This window comes from Ipomoea triloba, chromosome 10, assembly GCF_003576645.1.
Source record: "Ipomoea triloba cultivar NCNSP0323 chromosome 10, ASM357664v1".
Taxonomy (NCBI): domain Eukaryota; kingdom Viridiplantae; phylum Streptophyta; class Magnoliopsida; order Solanales; family Convolvulaceae; genus Ipomoea; species Ipomoea triloba.
The window spans coordinates 13,354,264-13,368,987 of record NC_044925.1 but is presented as its reverse complement, the minus strand read 5'-3'; the positions used below and the strand labels follow the sequence as shown (position 1 = coordinate 13,368,987).

The window sequence follows — 14,724 nt, the reverse complement described above, 5'->3', positions numbered from 1 at the left end:
CGGACTTGGCCGAGACATGCCGCAACGAAGTGCGGACTTGGTGCGGACTTGGGCGAGAAATGCCGCAACGAGGTGCGGACTGTGCGCGGACATCGCCGAGAAATGCCGCAACGATGTGCGGACTTGGCCGAGACATGCCGCAACGAAGTGCGGACTTGGTGCGGACTTGGGCGAGAAATGCCGCAACGAGGTGCGGACTGTGCGCGGACATCGCCGAGAAATGCCGCAACGATGTGCGGACTTGGCCGAGACATGCCGCAACGAAGTGCGGACTTGGTGCGGACTTGGGCGAGAAATGCCGCAACGAGGTGCGGACTGTGCGCGGACATCGCCGAGAAATGCCGCAACGATGTGCGGACTTGGCCGAGACATGCCGCAACGAAGTGCGGACTTGGTGCGGACTTGGGCGAGAAATGCCGCAACGAGGTGCGGACTGTGCGCGGACATCGCCGAGAAATGCCGCAACGATGTGCGGACTTGGCCGAGACATGCCGCAACGAAGTGCGGACTTGGTGCGGACTTGGGCGAGAAATGCCGCAACGAGGTGCGGACTGTGCGCGGACATCGCCGAGAAATGCCGCAACGATGTGCGGACTTGGCCGAGACATGCCGCAACGAGGTGCGGACTTGGGCGAGAAATGCCGCAACGATGTGCGGACACGGCCGAGAAATGCCGCAACGATGTGCGGACTTTGTGCGGAGATGGCCGAGAAATGCCGCAACGAGGTGCGGACTTGGGCGACAAATGCCGCAACAATGTGCGGACATGGCCGAGAAATGCCGCAACGTGGTGCGGACACGGGCGAGAAATGCCGCAACGTGGTGCGGACTTGGCCGAGACATGCCGCAACGAGTTGCGGAAGTGGGCGAGAAATGCCGCAACGATGTGCGGACATGGGCGAGAAATGCCGCAACGAAGTGCGGACTGTGCGCGGACACGGCCGAGAAATGCCGCAACGATGTGCGGACTTTGTGCGGAGATGGCCGAGAAATGCCGCAACGAGGTGCGGACTTGGCCGAGAAATGCCGCAACGAGGTGCGGACTTGGGCGAGAAATACCGCAACGATGTGCGGACTTGGCCGATACATGCCGTAACGAGTTGCGGAGGTGGGCGAGAAATGCCGCAACGATGTGCGGACTTGGCCGAGAAATGCCGCAACGTGGTGCGGACTTGGCCGAGACATGCCGCAACGAGTTGCGGAAGTGGGCGAGAAATGCCGCAACGATGTGCGGACATGGGCGAGAAATGCCGCAACGATGTGCGGACTGTGCGCGGACACGGCCGAGAAATGCCGCAACGATGTGCGGACTTGGTGCGGAGATGGCCGAGAAATGCCGCAACGAGGTGCGGACTGTGCGCGGACATCGCCGAGAAATGCCGCAACGATGTGCGGAGATGGCCGAGAAATGCCGCAACGAGGTGCGGACTGTGCGCGGACATCGCCGAGAAATGCCGCAACGATGTGCGGAGATGGCCGAGAAATGCCGCAACGAGGTGCGGACTGTGCGCGGACATCGCCGAGAAATGCCGCAACGATGTGCGGAGATGGCCGAGAAATGCCGCAACGAGGTGCGGACTGTGCGCGGACATCGCCGAGAAATGCCGCAACGATGTGCGGACTGTGCGCGGACACGGGCGAGAAATGCCGCAACGTGGTGCGGACTTGGCCGAGACATGCCGCAACGAGGTGCGGACTTGGTGCGGACTTGGGCGAGAAATGCCGCAACGATGTGCGGACTTGGCCGAGAAATGCCTTCTTGGCCTTGATACTTGCTTACCTTAGGGTAAAGACAGTCAGCCTTGAAGTGCCCTGGTCTCCTGCAGTTGTAGCACAGACCTTGATCTTCTTCCTCCATTTTTCTGGATGTGTATCTCTCATTTTTCCTTCTTGAGGAGGAAGGTGAACTTGTATTGCTTTCCGGTGTCTTCTTCATGAACTTCCTGAATTTTCTTATGAAGAAAGCAAACTGTTCGTCAGATAAAAAATCAGTGGGATTAGAATCTGACCTTGAGGAGGTGGTTGGTTGGTCCGCAACCAGTGCCACATTCCGTCTGTCCACCACGTCCTCATCTCTCGGAAACATCTCAAATTCGAAGGCTTTGAGATCTCTGAATAGTTGGTCGGTTGTGGTGTTCTTCAAATCCCTGTGATCACGCATTGTGATCACCTTCATTTCCCACTCCTTGGTAAGGCCTCGTAAGACCTTCAGGTTTAGCTCCTTTTGTGGAATCTCCTTCTCGAGATCACTGATCTCTATTGATAGCTTCATGAAACGAGATTCCATGCTGTCGATGCTTTCCCCTGGCTTCATCTTGAAGTCCTCGAACTTCTTCATGGCCACGGTGAGCTTGTTCTCTTTTTCCTGTTCGTCACCTTCACCAATTAACATCAAAGTGTCCCATACCTCTTTCGCCGTTTTGCACTTTCTTACTTTTGGAAAGATGGTTTCGTCTATAGCTCTGAAGAGAATATCCTTGGCAATGTTGTCCAGGTTGTTTCTCTTCCTATCATCACTTGTCCATTCTTCCTTGGGTTTGGGGACGTATTTTGGTGAATCCCTGGTTTGCTCAGCAGCCGTGTTTACCATCATGATCTTGACTGGTCCAGATGTTATAACCTCGGCCATCTCATCATGGAGGGCTGATAGGTACGCAAGCATGCGTGTTTTCCAGTCATCAAACCTGCTAAGATCAAAGAGAAGATGTCTCGACAACATGCTATCCATTTTAGAAAAATTATCTCGTGCTTTGAAAACTTTTAAAGGATTTTTCAAAGAAGGATCTCTAGGCAATATAAACAAAGGTTTATATCGATCAGAGAACTTGCTCTGATACCAATTGTTGGTCCCAAGGGGATGGGGTACAAGTCTAGAGGGGGGGTGAATAGACTTGTATAAGATTTTGCAAATCTTTTCGACCTCTCGTGTGTATTGAACTTAGGATGTTTAGGTTCGATACCTCACGAGGTGAAGACAAAGTTTTATGCGCAGCGGAAATGTTATCCCCTTTTAGTTAGCACGAGTTTGAGTTAGTTCGAGAGGTGTGTTTATATGCAGTGCAATCGAGAGGTTAGCGAGAGATAAAAGCAGAAAGTAAATGCGAGAGAGATTTTTAAGTGGTTCGGCCAACCCGCCTACATCCACTCTTCTTCCAGAAACTCCCTGGAAGGATTGCACTAAAACTTCCCTTTTTAGTACAATATCGAGCGCTTGAGCTTTGATCACGAAGCCCGCCTCAAGCCTCGGGTTTTTCGCCCCGCTTCTTGTTACTCCACCTATCGAGCACTTGAGCTTTGATCACCAAGCCCGCCTCAAGCCTCAGGATCTTCACAAGACAGCTCCCAGGTTACTCCGCCTCTCCAAGGTCTTTCTCCCCGCTTCCAGTTACTCCTCCTCTCGAGCACTTGACCTTTGATCACCAAGCCCGCGTCAAGCCTCAGGTTTCTTTCACTCGGACAGCTGCCAGGTTACTCCACCTCTCTTGCTTAATCCAAAGCAAGGTGTTTTTGGTTGTCACAGTTGAATGTAACAGACTCCAATCTGACCACAAGCTATCGTTGAATCAACTTCGATGTAGAGCAGCTTCGGTCACCTTCTAGATGTATAACAGTTTAAGCTTTGTAACTCTCTCAAACACTAAGATGTGTTTTTCTCGTTGTTTTGAATATCAGGATGATATTCCAAGTTAAGCACTTGCACTTGAACGTTTGAATCAGACACCTCTTAAAATTTCGAATGAACCAACCTCTGAACTCTTCAACTCCTGTGTCTTCACGTCCTTATATATGAGAGTGGAGGAATAATTCCGTTGGAGGGAAAATTATTCCGTTTGAAATTTGTCTCCCATGATGTGTATGGGACTTGCATCTTTTCAGCATTCTTCATGGAGTGGTGGTCTTGTAACTTGAACCTTTTGTTTGATAGTGGATATTCCATAATCCACTTTCTTGAGTCCATGCTCCACTTGCTACTTTTGGTAAAAGTTACTCTTTTTAAATTCCCATTGATCCTCGTTTTAGGGAATAAGACCGACTTTGGATTGGTGCACCTTCTTTCCGTTTGTTGTGGAATTCTGATGTGGCATCTACTTCTGGCACCTCCTTAATATTTTATCTCCATGATATTCTTCTTCTCCAAACTTTAAGTATGCTTCCTGACCGTCATTCAGCATTACTGGAGAAGTGTCAGTTTATCGAGACCAAGGTTGATGTCTCGATTGTTTGATGTCTCGAACCCAAGCATCGAGAGCTATACCTCTCGAACTCTGCTTATGTCTCGAACTGGATGGTTGTATCGAGAGGTACTACCTCTCGAACTCTGCTTATGTCTCGAGACTTAGTTGATGTCTCGCAGACCCTTATTCCTCCAGTGTCGTCTCGTGCCTTCTACTGATCTATCTATGGAATTACAACACGATTCTTCTAAGATGTTCATACAAGTTTACCTCAAGCTTAAATATTTTCCGAGTTGAGCTCAAAGTTACCCGGTTGTATTTTCGCTCTTGGTTTACTTGTCGAACTTACAACGTTTTGCCTATGTGTCGAGACTTGGGGATTTCTACTTAACAGTTGGTATCATCAAAACCTATTACATGATGTTCCTAACATATCTTACGTAGCTATATTTAAAATTCATTATTAAAAATGTCAATGTAGGGCAATAGAACATTGTGACACACTTGACGCATTGAAAAGATGATGAGACTACAACAACGCTGAAATCAATCTTTCAAATCTAGAAAATGAAGAAATTTCAAAAATAGATACCATTGTAGCATTCATTAATCTTGTATGTAAAATACTTATTGTGCATCATTTAAATATATTAGAACTAATATAAATTTATAATTAATTTCATTTTCTACAATTAACATAATTGGATTAAAGGTAAATCAACATCAATCTTGACAATAAAAATAATTAGTATATAGGATGTGATCACTGTTTAAAAATGTTTATGCATAAAGTGACAAACTATTTAACTGTATGCATTGTGGTGAAAAGGCAACAGTTGTTACTCCAAGATTAGTATCAATTCAACAAAAAAAAATTACAAAAAAAAAAAAAAAAAAAAAACACACACACACACACACACATGGACACACAAAATTAAGTACTACACTCATTCATACTAATTTCAAAATTATGAACTTCAAAATGAACATGTGCAAAAATAGATGTGAAAACTGTTGATGAAATTTGACATATTGCGGCATCATTATTCAGACTACTTGTAAAGTCATTGTTGTTACTATCAAATAAACAAGTTATGATGAAACTAGAACAAAAGGTACTACTCATTAACCTTCCACAAATATAATAAATTTTAATATTTTGTTCAATCACATGAGAATGTACAACACATATCTCACAACACATGAAAGATGTAGGGGAAAAAATTACCACTGCCAAATATCAACATGAGCTTTCAAGATCAAGAGTTCATAGTATAACTAAGATCCCAATTATAGATACAAACACGAGGTAAATCCACAACTTCTTACATCATAGTCACATTGCATGGCGCTGCCCTCTACACTACCACCAGTAACACATTTGCACATGACACATTACCAATAAATTTTTAAAAAGTAATGAATATGAAGACAATGACAATGCTACCTGAAAAAGAATTAAAAAGACATAGACAAATTTAAATCAAAAATAGTATTTATTTAGACTATCATTTTTAGGCTAAGTATTTAGACTAGCGTTTTTACAAAATTGCAAACATTTATTTTAGTGACGATTATAATCAATTTCTCATATATTATCTTGTATTAATATATACTTTGAATTACCTATTTAAATAAACAAATTCAACATTCAATATATATGCATGAATATCATTTATATAATTTTACATTGATATATATATATATATATATATATATATATATATATATATATATATATATATATATATATTTATTTATTTATTTATTTATTTATTTATTTATATTTATATTTATTTATTTATTTAAAAATAAATATTAAACATTATCTCATTTGTGTAATACACGTAAAAAAAAAAAAAAAAAACTCGTATATACACAAATAACACCATCTGTCTCGCCAATCACGGTACTATGTTTTTTTTTTTTTTGAAAAACGGTACTATGTTAAATACTCCGTAATTTAATTGGTTGGATGAAGCATTGGCTGCCCCATTATACCTACACATCTGCCCAGAAGTAATTTTATTAGCTGTCTTAAAAATCAACGTAATATAATATAATATAATAACAACAACTACAACAACAACAACAACAACAACAACAACAACAATAATAATAATAATAATAATAATAATAATAATAATAATAATAAGAGTTAATTCCAGAAATAGTCTTTCGACTTTTTGACTTTTACCAATTTTTATTCTCGACTTTTAATTTTATTAAAGTTGGTCTCTTAACTATTGATTTAAATTTTTTGGGATTCATAATGAAAAACTAATAATATTCAATATATATATATATATATATATATATGTAAATACAAAAAGTATAATAAAGTGTGGAGTAGGAGAGAGAATGGGTGAGGGGTTATTCCAACAGTTAGATGAAAACAAACAAGTACCTCCCATTTAGAGAGAAAAATTTAAGCATTTAATAAGAATCATATATATCCAAAAAATTGGACAAAAATAACTGGTGACAAAAATTAGGTTATTTTTAATGTGTTTGATTCGGTTAACGAGGCTTGACTGGAGTTATTTTTAATTCAATTTTTCGTAATGTTAAGTTTAGTATTAGTATATAAAATTTATATATTAAGAAACTACATTAAAAGTACAATTAAACACAAAAAATTAAATTTAAAAATAATTAAAAAATAATAAAGAAAATAAGTAAACAAGAAGTAGTTGGTTTGACCAATGAATAATAAATATGACAGGTAAAATGGGACAGAGGGAGTAATAATTTAGTAGTGTTTGGTGTTATGGGGGGCAGACTTTTTTCTTTTTGCAGAATGGGGTTTGGCATGTGATTGAGTAGATGAGAGAATGTGTCCAAAAACAACCCATACTAGCAACTTGTTGAAAACTCGAAATATTGAATAATATAGTAAAGTGAATTGGCTTGCATGTGCATGCAATATATATGTTTCTCATTATATATATTCTCATGCTCAATAGTAATCATTTGGACTCCACTTTATATGCAGTTTAGGGTATCGCTTAATAAAGAGTTTTGACATTTATTTCTTTTGAAATCACTAATTATTAAAATTTTAATACCATTATTTCGTTCTCGATAAGACGCACCAAAAAAGAAAATCTTCATACATTTAAACTTTGGCTCGAAAGTGAACCCTTGGACATCATAAGTTAAGAAAATGTAAATGCATTAGAAAACGGTTTATTTCAAAATAATAATAATAATAATAATAATAATAATTATTATTATTATAATTATTATTATTGTTATTATTATTATAATTATTATTATTATGTATTGGGTATATCTTGGAGTAGTTGATGAGTGTAGGGGGGACAAATAAAATTGTTGCATTTGAAAAATACTTTTAAAATACAATAGATGCAAGAAAGTCTTGCTTTTTGCCCATATCTAATTGTGCCCGTGTGGTCACACAATATATCCATATATAGACCCCAAAGCATCTGTTTAATTTCCACTAGCCTACTAGTAGTCTATGTAGTTGGTGAACTCATATTATTACTACACTTGCAGAATATTTATGAAAATTATTTACTTAATTATTTCATGTTACAATAAAGAGTTAGCCAAATAAAATATTTGAGCACATCATATATATATATATATATATATATATATATATATATATATATATATATATATATATATATATATATATATATGTAAATACAAAAAGAATAAAGTGTGGAGTAGGAGAGAGAATGGGTGGGGGGTTATTCCAACAGTTAGATGAAACCAAACAAGTACCTCCCATTTAGAGAGAAAAATTTAAGCATTTAATAAGATTTATATATACCCAAAAATTGGACAAAAATAACTGGCGACAAAAATTAGGATCTTAGCTTATACAAGTTGGCCATGTTACTTTATTTAATGCCCCTTCCACATGAGGTGTTGTTGCCACTCTCATGGACTCTCATGGACCACAGTACAAAACCATACCTCACCTCATCATAGTCTATGCAGAAATATTTTTAATTTACACCTTATTTTAATGGTTTTAAAGTTTTTTTTTTAAATTTAAACTACAAGATTTATAATCTATTTTTATATTATAAAAAATTACAAATTATATATCAGCTAATTTTTCAAAATTAGTATACTATTAAAAAGACTAGCTTCATTTCATTATCTGTAAGTGAACACCATCATACAATATAGAATTACAACATTATACACATCTATATAAGAATCACGCACATTAGTCAAATAAGAAATCTTAATTAATATAAGTTTGACTACATAGTAAATAATTCTTGAAATATAGTATTTTTTTCGTGATTATTTAATTAACATCTAAATCTATTGTTTTTTTTTAATACAATAGATTTAGATGTTAATTAAATAATCACGAAAAAAATACTATATTTCATAACCTTGTGGTGAGGTACGAAGTGACTATTCTATATGGGAGGTCAAAGGTTCAAGCCTTAATGGGGGCAGTATTAGCTATTCCATATGAGTGAATTATTATTCTAATATAATTATGCATTATTAAAGCAATACAAGGTCAGTATGGTTTACCAAAACGTGCAACTGCAAGATATACCTTACAGCTAGACTATTTCCATCAAATAATTCAACGCTGTTTATATTTTATTTATTTTATTCATTTTGTTGATCTCCTTCCTCCATAAATACTTATCCAATATTTGGAAATCACGCAATTTAAGGATCTTTGATTTCATTCTTTAATTCCTAATTTCTTTTTAAGAATTGATATTATAATGGTGATAAATTCATATTCGCAATAAACGAATGTGAAATTAATAAAAAAAATCTATAATATCTTATACAGTGTGATCTAATTTTTGTTTAAAAGATTTAGAGATACAAATAAATAGCTAAAGGTGAAGAGAAAATTTAAAATAAAAAATAATTACACATAAAAATATTATATTTCTAAAATAAGAAGTAAGAAAAGTATATATATATAATAAAAAAATATTGTATTTTTACATACTATCTTATAAAAAAGTGATATTATTATTATTATTATTATTATTATTATTATTATTAACAGGATAATGTACCAACAACTTAAAAAAAAAAAAAAAAAAAAAAAAAAAAAAACTAGTGGGCGGTGGTGGGGCTTCTTATAGGTTATAAAGTATGGGATAAAGGACAAAACGGCCTTTGTATTCTTCCAAATAAACATCTTCTCAGCAACTTTTTTCTTGTCTCTGATTGGTCAGTAACATAGTCGGGCCTACTAAAATACCTATGAGCTCCTAAATTATTTTGGCTAGGATTGATATTTTTTTTTTTTTTGAAATAGAATTAATATTAATTATTATATCATAAATTATATCCACCTTGCATTATAAATTTTGGTCCAAAACAACATCTACAAATAATATATTATATACTTTTAATATATACTTATTATTATAATTAACATATTATGTATTTGTAGTTAATATATTATGTATGTAGTTACAGTTTACATTATGTGCCTATTATAATTACAATAAATAATAATTAAAATATTATGTACATTCAATGAACATATTTGATACATTCAATTTATTTGTAGGTCTATAATTTATTAATTGAAAGTATATATAATATGTTAATGGTATGTATATAGTTTGAATGTTTTTTTTTTTTAGTTAGGATTTAGAATACTAGTGGGCCTTGATACATGGTATAATTTGCTGATTAACATGTGAATCTTGGATAGGCCAGCTAGTTTGGGCCATACAAATAATGATGGGCCAGCTGAAAGGTCTGCTCGACAGTTGTCAATTTCATCTTGGCTCATATAATTTTATATCTTTCCAAAGTGCAATAAAAACATTCATTATGGCTTATGTTCAATTTGATGTTAAGTAATCTTGAACCTGTGCAAACTTTCAAGTTGATTGACAAAATTAGGAATTATTTGTAGGAAAAATCACAGGTACTTTAGTCTTTTAGTTACATCATTATTTTGTAAATGTAATTCCTTAATTATTTACGATAACAAATTTAGTTTATTAATAATTATTAAAATGACATGTTTAATCTCACAAAGACTAAATCAACTACTTTATTATGTGTCATATTAGTGGTGATTTTAGAGCATCCACACCTATGATTTTTTTAGAGTATTTATTACTTTTTTGTTTTGTGCATATGGAGAGAAGATGTGAAAAAATTACTGCAAGTGATGATTTTTTGTGGGATCCACTGTCCCTCAAAAAAATTGTTTGCTTAGGTGTGCATGCACTTAGCTGGGCGCTTAAGTCACTCATTTAAAAAAAATTGACAGACTTATTTTCTTTCATTATTTTATTTTTATTTTTTGTTATTTCTCTCTCTCCTCTCTCCTCAGTCCTCTCTCCCTATTAGTGGCAAAAATCATTAAAAAAATCCAAATTGATCCGTCCTTGTAAAAGTTAACACTGATGACTTATAAGTTATTTATATATGTATAAGTTTACAAAATACATTTTGTAGAAATATTAAGTAAGGGTGATATTGAAATGGTAAATTCAGGTGGTGTCGGATGAAGCAAGAGCAATGTACAATGGAGGGGCAGCAGGGCTAACATTTTGGAGCCCAAACGTGAACGTATTGAGAGACCCACGGTGGGGGAGAAGCCAAGAGACACCGGGGGAGGACCCTCACGTGGTGGCCCAATATGCTGTCAGCTATGTAAAAGGTTTACAAGGTGGAGACAATCCCAATAACCACTTGAAACTTGCTGCTTGTTGCAAGCACTATACCGCTTATGACCTTGATGATTGGAAGGGCATTGATCGTTACCACTTCAATGCTAGGGTATGTATGTACATACATACATTCTTCATCAATTATTTTCTTCTTTTTCGCTTTTTTTTTTTTTTTGGATGACTGAGGAAAACCCCACAACTCTTTTGGATGTAGGTAAATCTGATCATAAGAAAATAAATCAACTTAAGTTACCCATATATAGTTGACCTACGGCAAGAATTTGAACTTGTGACCTTGTGGTTACAAGTGTGGATGTCTGCTTGCTTTATTTATTTTAGGGAAAATTGCACTTTTCGATACAAAGTTATAGGATAATTGTATGATTTGTCCCTACTTGTTGGTCATGCTCACTTATCGTCTATAAGCTATAATTGATTTTACAAATTTTATACTTTTTCTAGCAGGTCGTGCTCACTTCTCATCCCTAAGCTATAACTGACATTGCATAAATTATGTTTTAATGTTTTGGTAGAATCAGTTATAGCTTAAGGACAAATAAAAGTGAGGACGACTAAGTGACGAATAAATAAGGACGAATCCTACCATTATCATATAACTTAGACAAGAAAGGTGCAATTTTCCCTTATTTTAATTAGGTTGAGCCCAATCTTTTATACCAACATAGTTGTGTTATTTAAATTGTGCTTGAAAAGTAATTGGAACGGTAAATTAAAGAGTCAAGTGAAAGTAGTTATTTAATAGGTTGAGAAAGTAGTTATGAACAGATACTGCATTGTAATAGAGTTAGTAATATTAAAAAAAAAGGAGTCAAGTGAATGAATTACAATCACAGTTATTTAATTTTTATAATATTATCATCACTTTTTTTTTAAAAAAAAATTACTGTTCTTTTAAAATAATCTTAAAGTAGGATAATCTGTAAGAATATTTAATTTATTTAACTTCGTGTGTAGGTAAGTGCCCAAGACCTAGAAGACACCTACAATGTGCCCTTCAAAGCTTGTGTAGAAGAAGGGAAGGTGGCAAGTGTGATGTGCTCCTACAACCAAGTTAATGGAAAACCTACTTGTGCTGATCCTAATCTCTTACGTGGGGTTATTCGTGGTCAATGGCATCTTAACGGGTATGTTACATTACATTCATGAAAAACAATAAATAAATCAAAATTTCGTTTAGTGTGATATATAAGACTTTATTGAAATATTGTTTTTTAAAAAATGTTAAGGTACGTATATGAATAAGATAAAATTCCATTATTATTATCATTATTGTACTAACATTTTTGTAACCATGAAGATACATAGTCTCTGATTGCGATTCAATTGGCGTAATGTTTGAGCAACAACATTTTACTGATACACCAGAGGATACTGTTGCTGCTACTATCAAAGCAGGTTTATATTATTTCTTTTGCCCCATTTTGAGTATCTTATTTACTATTTATTAATTAAATAATTTTTAGAAATAACTGCGCACTTTCCTGTAAATAAAGTTAAATAATTTGTAAAAATCTTTATTGTAATTTTAAAATTAAAAATTTTGTATTTAATATTACTTTTAATCTAATTTTTAAATGTATAAATTTTATGTATTAATAATAAATTAAAACTTACTAAGTATCTTTTTTTTTTTTTGAATACAACTAATTCTATTAAATTGTAGTATCTGTCTATACATACTTTCTCAACGTGTTGAAACACAAAGAATTAGTATCGCTTCCACTAAGACTCGATCTCGTGATCTCCCATACTACATGTCATTTGAGCACAAGGCTAATGGCACTTACCAAGTATCTAATGGCAAATAACTAAAAGTTCAAACTATATAAAGGAAAAATCAGAAAAAAAATATTTAAATATTCTTTTGTAAATTTTACAGGGTTGGATTTGGACTGTGGGCCTTACTTAGCAATCTATACAGAGAAGGCTGTACGTACAGGAAAGCTTAGCGAAGGTGATGTTAACAATGCACTATCTAATACGCTGACGGTCCAAATGAGATTGGGCCTCTTTGATGGAGCGCAACAGCCTTATGGTTATCTCGGCCCAAAGGATGTGTGTAGCCCGGCCCATCAACAACTTGCTCTCCAAGCAGCCCGGTAAGGCATTGTTCTTCTTAAAAATACTGGACGTTCATTGCCGTTGTCGCCCCAGCGTCACCGCACTGTTGCAGTAATTGGGCCCAATTCGGATGTCACAGTCACCATGATTGGCAATTATGCTGGTACGTTACAAATATGCCCTCAAGCACTTAATGCAACCAAATTTAATTTTAAAATGACTAAAAAATTTGTTTGAGTCGATCAGTTATAGACCACGTAAGTTGATTTACTTCATTGAGTCGATCAGTTATAGACCACGTAAGTTGATTTACTTCATTGTTATCTTTTGCCCGGGTAATGTCTTAATGCAGTCACATCCTTGAATAATGGCTGCGAATTTTCCTAGTTATTCAAAAAAACCTTGAATAATGGCTGCGAATTTTCCTAGTTATTCAAAAAAAAATGATTAAAACATTCTTAGAGACAGTTTGATACTTTCCCATCAACTAAATTTATGAGAAAATGTTTCCAAAGAATATGTTTGATTAGAATAACTTTACATAGAAAATTAATGACAAATACACACACACAACTATAATACTACATCGTAACGTAATGAATCATATATTGTAAATTAGATTATGAAAAACTTTAACTGTGTAACGGGATGTGATAAACAATATGTAATGGTGGGAGAGTCAAATTGTTTATATTTATAAGTGACTTTTAGTCTGATGCTAAAAAAGATAAATACATAATTGAATAAATTTAGTAGATCAGAATCCAGTATGCAGGAAAATAGAATCCTACCTCTGGTAGGTGGGATGATTTACTTTCCTTATATCATGTGATTTTCATCGACCCCAAATCAAAGATCACACTAAAAGTGAGAATAATTTTATCACATTTTAAATTCCCAGGACAGTTTGAACTTTTCTGTCTATCATATGCCCTCTTACTTCAAAATTTGCAAAAATTTGTGTATAGGCGTTGCATGTGGTTATACAACACCGTTGCATGGAATTGGAAGATATGCTAAGACAGTTCATCAGCCGGGCTGCTCCGGGGTTGCCTGCACAACCAACCAAAACTTTGGCTTTGCGGAGATTGCCGCCCGCCACTCAGACGCCACTGTCCTAGTCATGGGGTTAGACCAATCAATCGAAAGAGAAGCTAATGACCGTGTAAGCCTCCTCCTTCCAGGATTGCAGCAAGAGCTTGTGGCAAGAGTCGCCAGGGCTTCCAGAGGTCCTACTATATTAGTTCTCATGTCTGGTGGCCCTGTGGATGTCACATTTGCCAGAGACGATCCTAAAATTTCTGCCATTTTGTGGGCTGGCTATCCTGGCCAAGCAGGGGGTGCTGCCATCGCTGATATTTTGTTTGGAACTGTCAATCCAGGTTGGTCTGCCTGTCTTTCTTTTACTTTAGGAAAATTACATTTTTCCACCCTAAATTACAAGGCGATGGTAGGATTTGTCCTTATTTGTTAATCAGTTATTGTCTCTAAACTATAATGTTACATTGTTTCAAAAAAAAAAAAAACTATAATGTTACAAATTTCGTCATTTTTTAAACAAAACATTAGGAACAAAATTTACAATATTAGTTATAGCTTAGGGATGAGAAGTGTGAGAACAGTCGATCAGAAAAAGGACAAGATTTACAACTTTATTTTTAGGGACGAAAACTAAACAGGCTAACAAGTAAGGATGAATACTACAGACCAAAAAGTGCAATTTTTCCTTTAATTTACTCTAGTTGTGGTTGCTCTCATGTATGTCATGTGAATTGTTAGGTGAAGGGTCAAATCCAGTAATT

General features: G+C 35.7%; 1 pseudogene; it reads left to right on the top strand.

The window, feature by feature from the left end:
- Positions 1-10,659: 10,659 nt before the first annotated feature.
- LOC116032406 overlaps positions 10,660-14,724 on the top strand; it is a 6,280-nt pseudogene continuing 2,215 nt past the window's right edge.